At 48.4% G+C, this 19,928-nt stretch overlaps 1 pseudogene; it reads left to right on the forward strand.

Moving 5' to 3' along the window:
• The first annotated feature begins 211 nt into the window (after positions 1-211).
• On the forward strand, positions 212-1,839 carry LOC100433074 (hsc70-interacting protein-like; annotated as a pseudogene).
• The last annotated feature ends 18,089 nt before the right edge of the window (positions 1,840-19,928 follow it).

Below are 19,928 nucleotides of genomic sequence, written 5' to 3' on the forward strand. Positions count from 1 at the left end.
TCGGGAGGCTGAGGCAGGAGAATCGCTTGAACCCGGAAGGCAGAGGCTGCAGTGAGCCAAGATCGCACCATTGCACTCCAGCCTGATAGAGCAAGACTCTGTTTCAAAAAAAAAAAAAAAAAAAAAAAAAAAGCCCTTTCTGCGCGGTCACGCGGAGCCAGAGCCTGGAACCAGGCTGCAGCCCCTCAACTTCGCCCACCGCCTCTGGACCATGGACCCCCACAAACTGAACGAACTTCAGGCCTTTGTGAAAATGTGTAAGCAGGATCCGAGTGTTCCATACACCAAGGAAATGCGCTTCCTGAGGGAGTGGGTGGAGAGCATAAGGGGTAAAGTACCACCTGCTACTCAGAAAGCTAAATCAGAAGAAAATACCTAGGAAGAAAAACCTGATAGTAAGAAGGTGGAGGAAGACTTAAAGGCAGACGAACAATCAAGTGAGGAAAGTGATCTAGAAATTGATAATGAAGGTGTGATTGAACCAGACACTGATGCCCCTCAAGAAATGGGAGATGAAAATGCAGAGATAACAGAGGAGATGATGGATCAGGCAAATGATAAGAAAGTGGCTGCTATTGAGCCCTAAATGATGGTAAACTGCAGAAAGCCATTGACTTATTCACAGATGCCATCAAGCTGAATCCTTGCTTGGCCATTTTGTATGCCAAGAGGGCCAGTGTCTTCGTCAAATTACAGAAGCCAAATGCTGCCATCTGAGACTGTGACGGAGCCATTGAAATAAATCCCGATTCAGCTCAGCCTTACAAGTGGCGAGGGAAAGCACACAAACTTTTTTTTTTTTTTTTTTTTGAGACGGAGTCTTGCTCTGTAGCCCAGGCTGGAGTGCAGGGGCGCAATCTTGACTCACTGCAAGCTCTGCCTCCCGGGTTCACGCCATTCTCCTGCCTGAGCCTCCGGAATAGCTGAGACTACAGGCGCCCGCCACCACCCCGGGCTAATTTTTTTGTTTTTTGTGTTGTTTTGTTTTGTTTTTTGAGACGGAGTCTCGCTCTCTTGCCCAGGCTGGAGTGCAGTGGCGCAATCTCTGCTCACTGCAAGCTCCACCTCTCGGGTTCATGCCATTCTCCTGCCTCAGCCTCCCAAGTAGCTGGGACTACAGGCGCCCGCCACCATGCCCGGCTAATTTTTTGTATTTTAAGTAGAGACGGGGTTTCACCATGTTAGGCAGGATAGTCTCGATCTCCTGACCTCGTGATCTGCCCATCTCGGCCTCCCAAAGTGCTGGGATTACAGGCATGAGCCACCGAGCCCTGCGGGAAAGCACACAGACTTCTAGGCCACTGGGAAGAAGCAGCCCATGATCTTGCTCTTGCCTGTAAATTGGATTATGATGAACATGTTAGTGCAATGCTAAAAGAAGTTCAACCTAGGGCACCGACAACTGCAGAACATTGGAGAAAGTATGAGCGAAAACGTGAAGAGTGAGAGATCAAAGAAAGAATAGAAGTTAAGAAGGCTCGAGAAGAGCATGAGAGAGCCCAGAGGGAGGAAGAAGCCAGAGGACAGTCAGGAGCTCAGTATGGCTCTTTTCCAGGTGGCTTTCCTGGCGGAATGCCTGGTAATTTTCCCGGAGGAATGCCTGGAATGGGAGGGGGCATGCCTGGAATGAATGGCCAGAATGCCTGGAATCAATGAAATTCTTGGTGATCCAGAGGTTCTTGCAGCCATGCAGGATCCAGAAGTTATGGCAGCCTTCCAGGACGTGGCTCAGCACCCAGCAAGTATGTCACAATACCAGAACAACCCAAAGTTTATGAATCTTATCAGTAAATTGTCAGCCAAATTTGGAGGTCAAGCATAATGCCCTTCTGATAAATAAAGCCCTTGCTAAAGGGAAAGCAACCTACATCACCTTATGGATGTCGCAATGATACAAACCAGTGTACCTCTGACCTTCTCATCAAGAGAGCTGGGGTGCTTTGAAGATAATCCCTACCCCTCTCCCCCAATGCAGCTGAAGCATGTACAGCGGTTTGCCATCAGGGTATTCGTTCAGATAATGTTTTCCTACTAGGAATTACAAACTTTAAACACTTAAAAAAAAAAAAAAAAAGATCCTTGTTTGGGACACCTGAATGAATTTTCCTTGCTCGTAAGACCAAGACGAAAGTCCTTAACATGAGCAAACCCTATGAGATTCGGCCCTTGCCTAACCTCTCAAAATCCCTGCCGTCCTCCCCTGGATCTCTGCTCTGCATTCCAGTGTGACAGTTCCTGGACTGCACTGAGCTTCTCCCCACAGAGGGATGTGGAGACATGGTCACTATTCTCGGGAAATCTCCTCTGCCCCCTGTCTTTTACCAAGCTAATTTTCATACATTCTTCAGATCTTAGCTCAACCAAGGAAACCCTTCCTGACTCTCCCTCACCTTCTTTGTAAGATCTTCTGTAATATACTGTCACTGCTCCATGTGCTTTTAAATCCCAGCCTATCTCTGTCTTTAATTGCGCATCATCCATGAGTCTATTTGATTAGTGTCTCCCTTACAAGACTGAAAGCTCCAGGTTGGCAGGAACCACACGTCTGTTATGTCCCTTGCACCACGCAGAGGCGTTCCGTAAATATCTATTGCTTATGGAATGAATGAACGAAGGTGTGAGTCCAAAGTGAGTGACAGAGCAGCAAGTTCCAGCCTTGAGGCCCAGGACCGCATTTCTCAGTTTCATGAACCCAATACGCTGGGGAGAGCCTGTTGTGAACCACACAGCACCCTCTTCTTTCTCCAGAAGGTACATTTTCTTTTTAAACCACACAGCACCCTCTTCTTTCTCCAGAAGATAAATTTTCTTTTTAACAGAATATGAATTTTCTTCATGTTTCACATTCCACACCCCAGTGTCAGTGTGGGGATAGGGGTGAGGGATGTCAATTAAATTAATCATGGCAATCCCCTCGCCCAGGATTGATTGAGGAATAGGCATGGGACACAAGGCTAGTGAGACATGAAGGGAATTTGAGTTTTATAAAAGGACAGGAAGATGTTCTTGGGTAGGATGTGATACTTGGAGCCACTGTAGCCTCTTGCGGCCCTGAGGGAACGAAGGCCCAATACACGGCAGAGGCAAAGGCTACTGGTGGGGAGAACCCACCTCTTCAATGGGCACATAAAATGACCACCCTTGAAACTGCTTATTGTATGGAACAATAAATTGTTTCTTATTGGTTTAAGCCAGGGTTTCTCAACATCACCACTGACACTTTGGGCCACATAATACTTTGTTGTGGGCAGCTGTGCATTGTGTGTGGTCCTGTGCATTGTGGTATGTTGAGAAGCATCGCTGGCCACTACCCACTAGATACCAGTACGACACTCCTCCGCATCCCAGTTGTGACAACCACAAATGTCTTCAGACCTTGTGAAATGTCCCCTGGGGAGTAAAATTGCCCCCACTTGAGAATGACTAGTATAAGCCAACTGAACTAAATTTTCTATTACTTGCAGCCAAAAGCAGCTTAACTGATACAGCACCTTTTCAACTTAGTTTACCCATAGCAGACGAATCTCTTTTTACCACACCCACATCTGCCTCTAGCACCAGAGCTGCTCACAGACCCATTCACACAATTACATCTTCCCACCAACCCCATTCAATCACAGCCTTCCTACTCCTGCTTTACCACTCACTTCCCCAGCCCCAGCTCCAACCATCTCTGCCTCCCCCATCTCCTGCCACTTGCTGTGAGAGCTGATGGCAATGCTGTCAGTTACTTGCTCTTGCTCTAACATTGCTCTCTGCAACTTCTGCTCCTCATCAGAAGGAGGTCAATAGAAGCTTCCTTCAAACGTCCCCTGCCAAGGCTCTTTCTCCACCCCTCTATTCCCACTTCACTAATTTCATCTATCCATCCGTTTATCCATCCATCCATCCATTATTCAACATTTATTTTGCACACTTACTATGTGCTTGGAGCTACAATAGGCACTGGATAGTGAATGGATTCAGATATAGAACTTGTCCTTAAAGAACATACAGTCTGGCTAAGAACACAGTTCGCTAAGCCAATGAGAAGTACTATATAAATGTTGAAGATATCTGACCTACTATGAAAAAAAAAACGCATTTTCACACCTTGAGTGGCCCACACATTTAATTAGGTACTCAAGATAATGGAAAAAGTGGTCTTTACCTATTCATGGAGCAAGTCTGGCAAAACCGTATCTGCTAATGTGGTGAGTCCAGTTCCAGTAACTGGATGCACTTGGGAGAAGGGAGAGGGCCTAAGAAGAACTGTGTTCTGTTAAGTCAGACTTTTTTTCCCCTTTGGACTTTTCTCCAACTGGTCTGAATTAGTGAGGTCTAACTGTTTCTATTTAAGAAAAGGCAACAAAATCTTGAGGGCGTGCCTCTAAAAATCTTGCCAAAAGGCACACATGCACGCACACGCACACACACACAGGCACACATCACCACCACCACCAACTCCATCATCCACACACTCTGCCCTCAGGACAGGGACACACAGTGACACACACTGTCAGGCAGTTAAGGAAAAAGCAGAAATTGGGCATCCGTTCAAACAGCTTGAAGTTAAGAGATGGAAGATGGCTGCCGGGAGGGCAGAGCAGAGAGGGGCTTTGGTAAAGGAACCGCTCCAAGCACAACAGAAAAGGTCTCGCCTGAAGATTCTGGATTTCCTCTTTGGTTCTTTCAAAGAATGAGTCTCTGGTTCTATTTGGCTGGGGGACCAGCACTTGTGGGGTGTGGCCTTGAGCTCCCTCTTCCCCTGCACAGTAACGCTATTGTTCGGTAACTGCGGCCAATTTATGGAAAGAGGTGGAATGTTTATGTAACTGACTCTGCTTTAGACAAGACGTTTGAAAGCAGAAAAAAATGACGGATGGAAGGAGGCCAGTCCAAACACAGTTTTTCTTCCTTTCTGGACACAGATGTTGGAAAAATGAGGAGAAGGAAGGAGGGAGGGAGAGAAGAAAGTCAGGGTCTGAGAAGAAGTGCCAAAGTCCAAGCTGGCCAGAGACAGCCAGAGTCTGTCTTTGATTGAGGCCAGGGGCAGAGCCTTGGAGCAGAACCTCCGTTTTTGGAAGCTGCTGTTTTAATTAAATAGGTCAACGCAATCAGGACAGCTCTGGTGTGGGGTCTGGATCTCATTAGCCTAACATGGGTGGGGTGGGGCTGGCCTCGGGGAGTGGATCCCCTGGTGTGTCTGTAGTGGGGGGCAGCCTGAGATGAGGGAACTTCTTTACTGCTTGCCCCAAAGCCAGGCCCCAGGCAGCTGGAGCTGCCAGGAGGGGCAGACCACAGATGGAGAATGCGCTTCATTAAGCATGAGTCAGTCCGCTCTGCAGCCTGGAGGCCCAGGCAGACTGGAAAAATCAGAACTGCTTTGAAAGGGAGTCACAGGAACAAATCTCACCCCTTCACCAAGCCCAGGTGCAGGGTAGTTAGGAGAACAAGATCCATACCCACACTTTCCCTTGGACCTAAGTTGGGCACTGAAGGCAGAGGCAGAAATAAGGAGAAGATGAGATGATTGTCTTCCAGGTTACAGGACTCCTGTCCTTGGGAGCTTCATCTGATAGGGGAGACTGGTTCCTGCCATTAGAGACCCCTGGTTTGATGGGGGAAGAACTCAATCCTGCACTTGGGGATACCTAGTAGATAGCCCCTAACCCTGGGATCCCCAGTCTGGTGGGAAAGGCAGGACTGTAGTAAACGAAATAATCAAACTCATACAGAATTGGCATGTAAGCAGGTTCAGTGAGTTTTATGCAATGTGGGGACATCATATACTAAAGGACTTATATTTATAGTGGATCAGTGTTAGGGATGGTTCCTAGAGGAGGAAAGTTTTGAGCAATAAGATGGCCGTGGCTTGGCTAGGACCGTAGCCTGTGTGTGAGCATCTGGGATTATGCATTCTTGATTCTTAGGGGACAGGACTTAGGAGCCCATGTCCCCAGAGGTCTCAAGTTCAACTGGCTGGGGGTGGTGAGGTAGGGCCTGGAGGTCCGACCTCTCAAAATTGGAGAATAAAGACAAATCAGCTGACCACCTAGTTTTTCCCAAGGGCTGGCTGGGTCAGGTTGCAATTTCGTTTCTGTCAGCACATCCCAGAAGCCAGGGACTGTCAGGTGTCCCCCAAGATTAAGATGACTGTATAATTTATCATTTAAATGAGGACTTTGGAGAGGGTAGGTGTGTTATTAATCATTATGCTGGGCCCATAGGCATTAACCAGGCCTGTTCCAGATAAACCAGGACATTTAGCCTCCCTTCCTTCTAACATCTTTAAGGGCCTGTGTGTGTGTGTGTAGCTGAGGGTTATGAGAAACTGAAGGATTAGCTTCAAATATTCTCCTCAACACCCCTATTCTACTTGATTTTTAGAGAAATGTGATTATTATGGTAAATAAAACATGTATGTATACAATGTGTGCTTATAAATAGTATATGTGTGTATGTGTATATATATATATTTCTAGATAGATGATAATAGATATATACACATATAATACAGAAGTCAATGAATTTTTTAAAAATTTGTTGAAATTAGGCCAGGTGTGGGGCTCATGCCTGTAATCCCAGCACTTTAGGGGGCTGAGGCAGGAGGATCCCTTGAGACTGGGAGTTTGAAACCAGCCTGGGTAACATGGTGAAACCCCATCTCTACAAAAAATTTTTTAAAATTAGCCGGGTGTCGTGGCATATGCCTGCAGTCCCAGCTACTTGGGAGGCTGAGGTGGGAGGATTGCTTGAGCCTAGGAGGTCCAGGCTGCAGTGAGCCATGATCACACCACTGCACTCCAGCCTGGGTGACAGAGTGAGACACTGTCTCAAAAAAAAATTAAGTTAAAATGAGAGACCTCAAAATACAGTTGTTATAGCAAGTCTCCTGGGACTATGTCCCCAGCATCTCAAGGGGCACTATCATAGACGTATTCATGGCTGCCCAAATGTTTTCAACACCCTCTTGATATTTTCATAGTCTTTCAAGGATGCATCCTACCTTTCCAACGAAAACTAAAACAAAACAAAACTGCCCTTATTTTTTCATTTCCGTTGCTGCTAGGGGTGCTAGTCGCACCAATCTGAGCTAATCTGTCTCTGAACAGAGTTACCTAGGGACAGGGACATGGCAGGAAGGGGTCCTCCCTTTTTGCTGGCACCAGATCACAGCAGGCACAGAGTGGGTTAGAACTGGCAACTTCCTGCTCCTGACGGAGGCAGCTGCTCCCCTGGCAGCCAGATCTGCAGTGTCTCTGGGAGTCATCCTGGAAGCTCAGACTCTAGTCTGTTTTTCAGTCCTCTTAATATCCTTACTGAATCCCCTCATGCTTAAACCAGATGGGGAGGATTCCAGGTTTTTATATTTGCTTTGTTTTACAAAGAAGGACCCTGATCAATTCAGAGGATGCAAGGGCAAAGTTTGAGGAGACCCGTTACCTACAGTGTGAGGGATGGGGAAATTTAGCCCCAAAGGATGAAACGGCTGCATAAAACAAAACCATCCAATCTATCCAGTGCCCAGCCCCAGCCTCTTTGAACATCCACTTGCTATCTTCTGTTCTTCCCTCTTCCTCCCCTCCCCTGCCCCATCTCTGGAGCTCCATCACATTTCATGTCCTTGCTTCCTCATACTGTTCCTCAGAAGTAGGGAGGTCAGAGAATGCTTCTCTCTGGAAGGTAAAATGCTACTCTGGGAGGTAAACTGATGTGCAGACAGTGCAGGATAGTTGTGCAGCTGGCTAGTGGTGGAGCTGGGATGACACATCCATTCTTAATCTGGATCTCATTGTGTAGGGGCTTGGTGTTTCCCAAGCTAGGGCTCCCTGGAGCCAGGAGCAGCTCAGGCATCTGTAAACCTCATTATAATTGGTGTATAGTGAAAGGGCGACTGACTCAGATTTCAAGTCCCACTTCTGCTCTGAGGCTAGTGCAGTCCTGGGCAAATCACTGGCCGTCTTTCGGCTTCATTTACCTCATCTGTCAAATGAAGAGGTTGGTCTAGATCACAGATTCTTAACCTTTTGGGTGTCATAGACTTCCTTAAAAATCTGATCTTTGGGCCAGGTTGGGGGGCTCACGCCTGTAATCCTAGCACTTTGGGAGGCCGAGGCGGGCAGATTGCCTGAGCTCAGGAGTTCGAGACCAACCTTGGCAACACGGTGAAACCCCGTCTCTACTAAAATACAAAAAATAAATAAATAAAATTAGCCGGGACTGGCAGTGTGCGCCTGTAGTCCCAGCTGCTTGGGAGGCTGAGGCAGGAGAATTGCTTGAATGCAGGAGGCAGAGGTTGCAGTGAGCTGAGATCACTCCACTGCACTCCAGTCCAGGTGACAAAGTGAGACTCTGACTAGAAAAAAAAAAATCTGTTCTTTGGCCAGGTGCAGTGGCACACACCTGTAATCCCAGCACTTTGGAAGGCCGAGGGAGGTGGACTGCTTGAGGTCAGGAGTTTGAGACCAGCCTGGCCTACATGGTGAAACCCCGTCTCTACTAAGAATATAAAAATTAGCCGGGCGTGGCGGCGCATGCCTATGATCCCAGCTACTCGGGAGGCCGAGGCAGAAGAATCACTTGAACCCAGGAAGCAGAGGCTGTGGTGAGCTGAGATCGTGCCACTGCACTCCAGCCTGGGCAACAGAGCAAGACTCTTGAAAAAAAAAATCTGATCTTTTTCCTTCATCCCCAGTCCCTCCCTCTAAAAACTGTACAGACAACATTTTCTATAAAATTTCAAGGGGGTCATGGACTGTTTAAAGTCCATTGTTCAGTAAGAGGATTCAAAGCTTTTTTTTTTTTTTTAATCAGACTCCCAAAGGGATCTATGACCCCCAAATTATAAGAGCCCTGCTCTAAGGTCAGCTTGAGCAATGACTCTGGAGAGCTCTGTGAAAAAGCCTGCCTGCTGATCTTGGCTCTGCCCCTGGAAAGAGTGTTTCCCTTCATTGAGCCACGGTTTTCTCACCTATAAAATAAGGATAACAATACCTGTCCTGCCAACACTATAGAATTGTTGGGAGAATTACACTGTAATAGAGGTGAAAGTTTTTTGTAAACTGTAGTGTTGTATAAGAGTAATCAATCAGCCAGCTCCCTTTCCCCTTTCTAAAGCCTGAGGGATTGTGGCAACATCAGGCTAGAGCTGGCAGAGTTCCTGGTACCACACAACGGCCTGAGAACTGGACCCCAGTAATGTTGTCTCTTATAAGTGGGTGACTCTCACCCTCCCATGGGACCTCATTGAGGCTTCATCCTGTTCCACTGTTCCAGGCCCATAAACAGCACTTCCACTGGAGCTCTTTGCTCTCTGCAGCGCCCTCTTCTACTCAGCATGCTGACCAAGCCTGCCCACTGTCTGGAACAGTCACGTGCTCATTCGTCCACTGCTATTCCACAAGGTAGCAGAGAGCAGTCAGGGAGGTAGGACGGGCATGGTGAGTACAGTATCATCTGTCCCAGCCTGTGGTCCACTCCGCGACACTCCTAATTTCTTAGGCCACATGTCTAAATGTGAGGTTCAGAAAACGTGAACCTAGGACTCATTCCCGTTGGGATGCTGTCAGATTGAGGGCATGCAGAGACAGGCATCTGCAGCTTGAGAAGGAGCCAGCATACACTCTGACACACATACACACACAGTTGCAATCGCCCAGGAAGGGCCTGTCTGTCACAGGCCTGGCCTGGCCTGCATGGCACTGAGGTGCTACATCAAAGGAGAGCGGTGGAGTCGGCGATTACTCGGGCATGTGGCTCACCTTCCTGCCAGTATTTTCCCTGACAAGACTTTACTTGCCACCCACATTTTCCTCTCTGGTAGCAGAGAGGATTAAAGGCTCTTCAATCTGCTTCTAACTAAAGCCCTCACCACTCCAGGAACTACTGGAGCTACTGTCTGCAACTCCTCCTTTTCCCCAACCTGCCTGCCCTGTCCTTGACTCTGCCACTCTAGGATAGCCCCACACAACCCTCTCTGGGCCGTGGGGATGATGCTGGAGGGTGTAGACCAAAGCCAGCCAGTCCCAAAATGTTGACCCCCTGGTGCTGGGGAGTTTTCACTGAGCAGTCCCTGGGAGTGATGACAGCTTCCATTGCCTTTCCCAGGCCTTCCAAAGTCTTGAACTAGGGGGATGGGCTAAGGGTCCCCAAGAAGCAAGAACATGGTGCCCAGAGGGCCCAGAGGAGAGGGGATGTGATTGTGAGCCAGATGGGAGCTGCATGATTCCCTGTACAAGGGATCACGGAGATCCAGGCCTTGACTTGTCCAATATGGTAGCCACTAGCAGTATGTGGCTATTGAGCATTGAAATGTGTCTTGTCCTAATTGATATGTGTTGTCATTGTAAACTAGATGCCAGATTTCAGACTTAGTACAAGACAAAAAAGAATGTAAAATATCTCAGTCAAAATGTTTATATTGATTACATGTTGAAATGACAATAATTTGTATATATTTGGGTTAAATAAAATATATTATTTAAATGTTTTATAATTTAAAACTTTTTTTATTTTTTAAAAATTAAGGGACTGGGTGTGGTGGCTCATGCCTATAATTCCAGCACTTTGGGAGGCTGAGGCAAGAGGATTGCTTGAGTCCAGGAGTTCAAGACCAGCCTGGGCAACATAGTGAGACCTTGTCTCTATTAAAAAAAAATTAAAAAAAAATGCAGTGGTACAATCATAACTCACTGCAGCCTCAACCTCCTGGGCTCAAATGATCCTCCCTGCTTAGCCTCCTTGAGTAGCTGGAACTACAGATGTGCAACGCCACACCTGGCTAATTTTTAATTTTTAGTAGAGACAAGGTCTCCCTGTGTTGCCCAGTTTGGTCTTGAACTCCTGGGCTCAAGTGATTCTCCAGCCGCAGCCTCCCAAAGTGCTGGAATTATAGGTGTGAGCCACCACGCCCAGCCTTTATTATTAAAATTAATGTCACTGTTTTTTTTAATGAACTTTTTTTTTTAATGTGACTACTAGAAAATTGAAAATGACATTCATGATTCGCATTGTATTTTTATTGAGCAGTGCTGGTCCAACAAAAGTAAAGTGTTCCCCACAGGGGGATCAGCCACGGAGAGGGCACCAGTGAGAGAGAGCCTGCTGTGCCCACTTTTCTCTACCATCAGTCTTGTTCAGCTGGGAACAGGAGCCTCTGAACAGCTTGCCTGACAATGAGACTGACCTGGAGATAGAACTAAAGCTCCTGACCCCATTCTAATGCTCTGTTCTCTCAAGACAGGGCCCCTCATTCCCTCACACCTGGGGCTGGGTTGATGAATTTGTGGCTCATGGTGTAGGGGAGGGGGAAGGTACCCCCAGGACTCTGGGCATCTGTCTAGGGGACCTTCACTGCTGGACTCACGGAAGTTTTAGGGACCAGGACATGGTGGTAGTACATGTTTCTTCCTGCCAGGAGCCCTTGTCACAGCCTGCAAGCTTAGAAAAGAGAGATGCCCCTTCCAATGTAGGGCATATTCTATTATTTATTAACCCCGAGGAGGCCTGCCCACGATGGCCTTCCAGCTGGTTAATTGGATTTCATGACAACTTTTTTAAAAGGAATGTTCTGAGGAGCAGTGTTGTGTCCTGCCCCAGCGGTCCTGTGAGGTTTCCTCCATCTCCTTGAAAACTCAGCCACTGTGGTATAACATGGAGCTTTAATCATACATGTCAGTGTAGCTCCAGTCCCATCAGAAGCTGTGGTGGGGCTGACACAGCCACTGATGCTCCAGGATGAGAAATAAGTCCCTTTCTTACCTATGATAGAGAAAATATATTCTGTGCTTGATGTGTAGGGGACTGCTAGTTAATTTGTGAGGCACTTCTGCTTCGATTACAGCCCCTCGTAGGTGAAAGTGTGCTGCTTATCACAATCAGAATGTCATAAGTTTGCATTTCCTTCTGCTGAGGAGACATTAATAGACATAAGGTCCTATGATAATAGCTATTAGCATGGCTGAGGCCCCTACTTAAACAATTGCTTTGAGACTAGGCAGCTAAACACTAGTATTTCATGCATGGGCTCATTGCTCTTCCTCCCGGGTCAGTTTTGCTGTGGTTGTGTCATCCAGAGGATGTTCAGGGGAGGACAGAAGGGGAGCCCCCTGCAGATTCATGGCCACCCACTGTCTCATGGCCTAAGCAACAGATAAGGAGAGGGACAAAGCCTGCTGTACAAAAAAATCTATGTATGCACAAAACTGCATTTTTAAGGACAGGCAAGAATTTCTGGTGTTATGGTAGAATTTACTGGAGAGCCCTTATAGACTGTTAGATTCCTGCCAGAATGGGTTATTTACAGGGAGGCCTACTGAGGATGGAGATTGGGAAACTTAAAACAAGAAGGCAAGGAGCTAACCCCATGTTTAGTGTCTTTCTTGTGTAGAGTTCTGACACTAGACACTTATAGTAAGTATGTGCCCATAAACCACTATCCCATGGACCCGAGGGTAGAGCCCCTTCCTAGGATTTGGAAGCGACCCTGGAGAGAAGGAATGGGGGTGCATAGTGAGGTACTAGAACCCCTAGGGATGAGTGTGGTGGAAGTTCAGATAGCCACAGAATCTATCCTTTGACTGGGTGCTCTCTTTTTCTGGAAGACTTGTTCATACAACAACAAATTGTCACCCTAAGCTATTCCCCCACATCAACAAGGACAAGGGTCCCAGAGCTATTCATATTGTGTGCTTGGCATTATGTAAAGTGACTTACAAACACCACCCCAATAACTTAGTTATGAGCATCCTTAGCCACATTTTACTCATGAAGAAACCTGCACTTAAGAAGTCAAGACATTTACCCAAGGTCACAAAGTTATAGGAAGCCAGGATTGTAACTAAGCTCTCTGATTCCAAAGCCCACGTTTAATTTCTACTTTATAATGCCTTCCAAAAAAAAAAAAAACTCCCTCAAAACTACGATTCTAGTTGAAAAGTAATTCTAGAGAGGGGGGATATTACATTTTATGTATCACAGACCAGACCTACAGTAGCCCTGGAAGGCTTCACACAAAATGTGGACCTTGAATTGGCCTTGAGGGCAAGTTACTCTTTGTATAAGTGGGGGCATGGAGAGGTTATCCCAGGCTAAGGGAAAAGCAGGAGTGAAGGCTGGGAGGTGAAAAGTTGCAGGTCAGCAGGAGAGGACATTGAGAGGACAGACGTGGCTGGAGCAGAAGGTTCCCCCCAGGGAGCAGAAGGTGGGGCTGGGCATGTAGCCTGGGCTGAGGTTTGGAGGCATTGAAAGTCAAACCTGGGCGGTAAAGTATTCCTGTTTGCCTGATGATTTAGGATGATCAGCTACAGAATGGATGGAGTGGAAATGCTTGGGGACTTAGGGGGCCTCCTGGGCAGGGCTGAGGCTGTGGACTTCACCTCTGTGGACCTTAATCTCCCCTGCTGTGAGAAGGGTAGATAACCCTGGGTGCTCAGAAGCCTGGGCCCCTGTGGAGCTTGGTGATGCTAAGGCACCTGATGGATGCTAAACCACCTAGGTTATGGCTGCCAGGTGCAATGGCAGAGGTGCAATAGTAGCACCTTCTTTTTCAATGTAAAGATAGCTAGAGGGAGAGAATTGACTAATTGTGTGAGAGCAGAGGGAGGAGTTCAGGTGACTCTGAGACTCCAGTTGAAGGATGTGAACAGAGTATCCCTCTCAGCAGTTGGTCCCCAGCACTGCCTGAGGCCACACCCAAATCTAGGAGCTCCAGTCCACCCCCTTGGGCACTGGCATTCTGCATGCCTGGCTTGGAGTTAGGGTCTCCCCAGCTCCTCCCCGCCCCCTCTGCAGAAAAGCTGAGACTGTTCCCATTTCTCCTGCCTCTTGTTTCTCTAATTTTATGATTGTATGAAAATAAGTTTCCCAAATTACCTTTAATTAGCTTTAATAAGACAGCCTTTTTGCTAATTAAAACGATTATTAAGAAACCATTTATTGAGAATGAACACAGTTGTTAGAACCTATGAGAATTCTGAACTCTTAATAATAACAACAGCAGCCACCACCAGCCCCATCAGGCCCCAGAAACTCAAACTGGGTAGTGCTCAGGCTGGGGGCCCAGGGTTTCCAACTTCTCCCTCTCTCCAGGGCACCTTGTGGGCAGATGCTGCCTGCAAGGCTATAGTTGCTCCTTTCCCCAGCACTGAGGTTCTCTCTGTAGAAACGTCCCCGGTAAGTAAGCACTGACAGGTTTGCCTGTTAAAGGGTCTGGTGCAGCCAGAATAAAGCTGGGCAGGCAGTCAGGAGGCCATGAAACCTCCAGTCACTTCACCTCCCTGGACCTTTATCTCCCCTGCTGTGAGAAGGGTGGGTGGGCCTGGGTGGCCTCAGAAGCCCAGGGCCCTCTGGAGCTTGGTGATGCTAAGGCGTTGGTTGGAGCCTGCACTCGTGGAAACCCACACCTCTGGGTAATGGGGGAGTCTGGGGCTGGCAGAGCCCAGAGCTCATTTCATCCTCCTCTCCTCCCTCTCCAGGAGGACTGCTCAGGCTGCTGAGGCAAGAGACTCCTGTCGCGAAGCTGTTGAGGAGACTCGGAGACTCTGGGCTCCCGCTAGGAGCAAGCAGGCTCTGTGCAGCGAGGCGCCCAGGCGCGGGGCCCGGAACGCGGTGGTGCGGCTCCCCGGTCCCCGGGTCCCTGGGTCCCTGGGTCCCTGGGTCCCTGGGTCTCTGACTGCGGTGCTCTCTCCCACCCCGGGCTGCGCAGCTGCTGACAGCTCCTGGGTGACGGCGAACGGCTTGTGCTGTCACATTTCCTTCCTGTAGGGAGGGGGTGGGGAGCTGGAGCCTGGAAGTGCCCGGACGGGGAGGGAGACTACCCAGGTGGAAGGCGGTGCAGAAGGTTGCTGGAAAGAAGATGCCCCGGGCATTTTCTAGTGACGTCGTCTAGGCCGTATCTACCTTCCGGGGTCAGGAGTCTTGCTACACCCTAACCCCGCCTCCTCCAGAGTCCCCCCAGGGTTTTTCCAGGGACCTGGTGAGCTTGAGGTCTTGGCAGCACTTGAAAAGCAGCGGTGGTTTTGATTTCGTTGTTTAATTTTTATTTTTAAATATTACAGTGGAAAGAACGTGGACTTTGGAGTCCCATAGCCCTGGACTCCAATTCGGTGGGTCGAATACCTAGCTTTGTGACCTTTTGTGACACTCAACTGAGCTTCGTTTCCCGACAGCTTTTTTCCCACGGGGCTGCTGTAAGGCTTAGATGCAATAATGGAGGTGAAGTTGCCCAGTCGGTAGCCTAAGACTCAGCGCTAGTGTCGGGGGAATGTGCACTTGACCTCAACCAGTGAAGGCGAAGGATAAGCTTCAAGGCCCTAAACCCGAGGCCCAGCCGGCCCCGGTCTCCTTGGCGCTCGCTGGCGTCCAGGGTCCGCAGCAGGGCTGGGGATGGTGGGAGGGGGTACCCGGCGGTTCCCAACCACGCCGCATGTCGGAATCCAAGCGGACGTTTGAAGAAACATCCGCTGGGGGCTTCAGCAGAGTCCAATTCATCGCGAGCCTCTGGGGTAGGGCTCAGGCCTGAGGGTTTTGTAAAAGCTCCCGAAGTGGGGGCTCCGACGTGCAGTCAGGGTTGAGAACTGGTGATTGAAGAACGACCGCGGTTTCTGGAAAGAAACAAAGAGGCCTTCCTGGGGCGGAAGGGAAGAGGGCTGGCGGGTGCCCACCCGTGTGCAGGTGACCCCTTCACACCCGCATTCCCACGTCCAGGGATACGGTTACACGCACGCTCGGACACACACACGGGCACCCACACTCATCCGAACACACACACCCACGCCCATTCACGCTGTCCCGGACACACCCACACCCACTGCATTCTCCGGGCGAGTCCTGCGGCCGGAACCCAGACAGAGCGCGCCCGCTGGGGGCCGGGCCCCTCTGCTCCGAGGGTCTCAGGCCAGGCGGCCCGAGCGCGCCACAGCCGCTGACAGCGCGGCTCCTCCGAGCTCGGGGCGCTCGGCAGAGCCCCCACCGGGCCGCGGCGCGCTCGCTCCGGCTCTTTGTTATGCTAATTCCCCTTCCCAGCTGGTGCCAGCTGCCTGCACAATGAGCGCCCGGAGCCCTTGCCAGCCCTCGCCAGCCAGGGAGTGGGGGCGGGGCAGGGGGGGGCCACCTCACACTGCGGCTGCCCTCCTCACCACCCCCTCGCCGTCCCAGCACAGCACAGCCTGGCCGGGTGCTGAGCAGACCAATAAGCAGCCTTTCCCCCATCCTCCCCTCCCCCATGCTTGCAGGGCCGCGCCCCCCGGGGCCTGCAGGGCATCCTCTGATTCATTCCAGTCGCCCGGGCTGCCCGCCCTCCAGGTGCCAGGGCTTGATGAAAAGTAAAAGGCTCCTCCGCGGCTCGAGAGCCGTGAGGATGAAAGAGAAGCAGCCGCCTCCCAGACCACACAGCTAATCCTCCCATAAACCTCGAGCAAATAAGGGGAGAGGAAGAGCAGGCCGGCTACAGATGTGGAGTGCAGCCTCCGGGGATCCCCAAATTAAAACTCGTGCAGGGGAAGCCCTTGGACCACAACCAAATGACACTAATTGGGTTATGGGACCATAATCTTGGCTGGTATTTAAAAAAAAACTGTTATAGTCACAGCTGCAAGAATTGTCTTCATAAAAAGAAGGGGGAAAGTCCGCTATTCTATTACGCATAAGAATGAGAGAGAAGAGGGTTCACGGATCTCCTGCCTGCATGGTGCAGGCAGGCTGGTTTCTTGAAGGCGAGGACAGTCTTGTGCCAGGGGGAGCCGCGTTGTGCCTGGCTGGCTCCGGGTGTGTGGAGCTAATCGGCTAAAGGAGGCGGGGGCAGGAGCACTCCAGGGGGAGGGGCAGAGGAACTGCAGTGAGAATGGGGAAGCATGGCCTATCTGGAGGAATGTATATTACAGAAGACAATAGATTAGACGCCATATGCAGAAAACAATCATTTGGGACAGGAAAACTCAGAGATGTATTCTTAAAGAAAGATCCAGAAGCAGTTTCTCAGTTTCACTGGGAGGGAAAAAAGCCATTCTGGGGAAGGAAAGGAAAGGGTGACATGCAGAAGACTCAAGTGAACATCTTCAGAAAGATCCCTGATTATTAGAATCAGGAATTGTTAGAATCAGAAGAGAGGGTCAGAAGGGAACAATCTTTTAGAGGCCCTTTGAATCCAGCCTCATCATTTGACAGATGGAAAATCAAGATCCAGAGAAGTGAAGGGGCTTATTCATGGTTAGATCGCTAGTGAGTGGCAGACCTGGGCAAGAATCTGTTTCCTAACTCCTAATCTAGTTCTCACCACTAAGTTGGTTATAATCTTGTGGTTAAGAAACAGCAGTCATTTGACCAGAAATCAATACAATAGATTGACTCTAAGCAAATAAATGAAGAGTTAGGATTTCTTTTTCTTTTTCTTCTTCTTTCTTTCTTTTTGCTTTCCTCTTTTTTTTTTTTTTTTTTTTTTTTTTTTTTTTTTTTTTTTTTGACAGATTCTTGCTCTTTGCTCTGTCACCCAGGCTATAGTGCAGCGGCACAATCTCAGCTCACTGCAACCTCTGCCTCTGGGGTTCAAGCGATTCTCATGCCTCAGCCTCCAGAGAGGCTGGGACTGCAGGCTCACTGCAACCTCCACCTCCCGGTTTCAAGCGATCCTCCTGCCTCGGCCTCCCAAGGTGCTGGGATTAAGATGTGTACCATCGCGCCTGGCCTAACAGGACATTTTTAAAAGATTGAGTTAAGCTTTGTTGGATCTATAATAAGAATAAGTGTTAGAAATCAATTAATTCGTACAAATTCCATCCCAGGATTCTTCCTAGTTTGTATTTATTTGTCACTTAAAACACCCAGATGGATAAATGGCCCCAGAATTTCTTTAAGAGTTCTTTCTGTGTAGGGACCAATACCATCTCCAGATAGAGATGTCTCTTGTGCAGTAAGTCATCTTGCCTAAAACCAGCTAGGTCAAGATTGGGCTGGTTGAGAATTCTAATTGATCATCTTAACTGGTTAAAATCCTACTGATTGGAAAACAAAAATATCTACTCCAGCTGCTGGTTTTCCAAACTCTGAGAGGACAAAGGTTTAGAGATGGCCAGCCTAGACCTCCCAGGGCAGGCTGAGGTGTCCTGACTTCCCACTGCCTCTCTCAGCTGGCTCAAATGGCAACTAATGTTGCCAATCATGAGATCCTTGCCCAGTCAGATAGGAGGGGAGCCTCTTGCAGAGAAGTCCTGGGACCCCCATGGTACAACACTGCATTTGCTCTCATTATACTCTGTTGCCCATTTCTCATTCTCAAGCCATATGGTTCAGTTTTGTTCTCATTTTAGGACCTACCCATCAGCAAGCCTACTACAAATGAACCTCACCTTATGGAAAAATATATACTCTTCAAAAATAAAGAGACGGAATGTAATTTTGTAAATGGAATTCTATTTTGAAATTATCAGTTGGTTTCTGAGTTTAATGGCAAAACAGAAGGGATAAGAATTTGAAATAGGGATAACCAACCTCTAGTTGACCTTATACATGGAAACTGTATCCCAGTTATTTTATAATAGGCTGTGTCCTTGGTTATGGTTATCCAGACAATTCTGCTTTGGCCTCCAAAATTATCAAGTACAGGAGCACAAGGAATAGCGTTTTGTCTAAATTATCTCCCCTGTCCCCCTCCTGCCTTTTTTTTTTTTTTTTTTTGGAGACAGAGTCTCACTTCCTCATCCAGGCTGGAGTGCAGTGGATCAATCTAGGCTCACTGCAACCTCTGCCTCCGAGGTTCAAGCAATTCTCCTACTTTGGCCTCCCGAGTAGCTGGGATTAAAGGCGCCCCCCACCACACACACCCGGCTAACTTTTGTATTTTTAGTAGACACGGGGTTTCACCATGTTGACCAGGCTGGTCTTGAACTCTTAACCTCAAGTGATCCATCCGCCTTGGCCTCCCAAAGTGCTGGGATTACCAGCAGGCATGAGCTGCCGCGCCTGCCCCCCTCCTTTTTTTCCTAACTTAATACTGTACTTTTTCTGAGTAAAAACTAGGTTTAAGAAAATTATTCGCTACAACAACTGAATAAACTTGAACTTTGGCAAATCCTGGAGATGAGTCAGAGGTTAGTGGTTTTTAATCTTTCCATTTGTAAGGGACACCTCTTATTCCCTTCACATAGCCAATGTTCTGAAAGATTCTGTCTGACAAACAAATTGTATTTATTAAGGATAATGCCTTCGTTTTCCCAGTCAGAGTTTCTTCTCAGTTTGTGACAGCCTGGAGCTGATTTAATTCCAGCCAAAGGTAAGGAAATCTGATGTGGGGTTAGCCTGTGCAACCACTCTCAGAAGATTTTATGATTTGGTATTTTAAATACTAAACATATCTCAAGGACACCAATGATGACTTTCATAGCTAAGGGCCCTGGGACCCCAGGTTTCATACCATCCCCCTGTTTAACTTCAAGCTTGCTGTACAGAACCAAAGAGGCTGAATGCTTTCCACCAAAAGGAGGATCTGGCACGGTTGGGTTCCACTTGCAGGGCATTGAAGGACAGTAATGGAGAAGTCATGGAGGCTTGTTCGTTGCAAACCCATAACGTACACCCAGGCAACGTTGAGTCACTTCCCTGATATTAAAACCTTTAATCCTGACAATCTGATGAGGTGGATAATGTGTGCTGCTCCATTTTACAGATGAGTAAACTGAGGCACTAGGAGGTGAAGTGGCTTTTTGGCCAAGGCCAAGCTTGCACAGCTACCCTGGCAGAGCTGAGATTTTCATCCAGGCAGTCTAACTCCAAACCCCCTACTCTTAACGCTCTTCTATACTCCAGTCTTGTGAGAAACCCACAACCTGTGTGCCTAAACTGAACAGGAGAGAGATTCCTTGGGCTAATGATCATACCTGTTCACAAATACAGTTTGGTGGGCTTACTGAAAAGCACAGCATCTAAGGACATGGAGAACAAGGAGAACCCCTCCC

The sequence above is a fragment of the Pongo abelii genome, chromosome 1 (assembly GCF_028885655.2).
Source record: "Pongo abelii isolate AG06213 chromosome 1, NHGRI_mPonAbe1-v2.0_pri, whole genome shotgun sequence".
Taxonomy (NCBI): Eukaryota; Metazoa; Chordata; class Mammalia; order Primates; family Hominidae; genus Pongo; species Pongo abelii.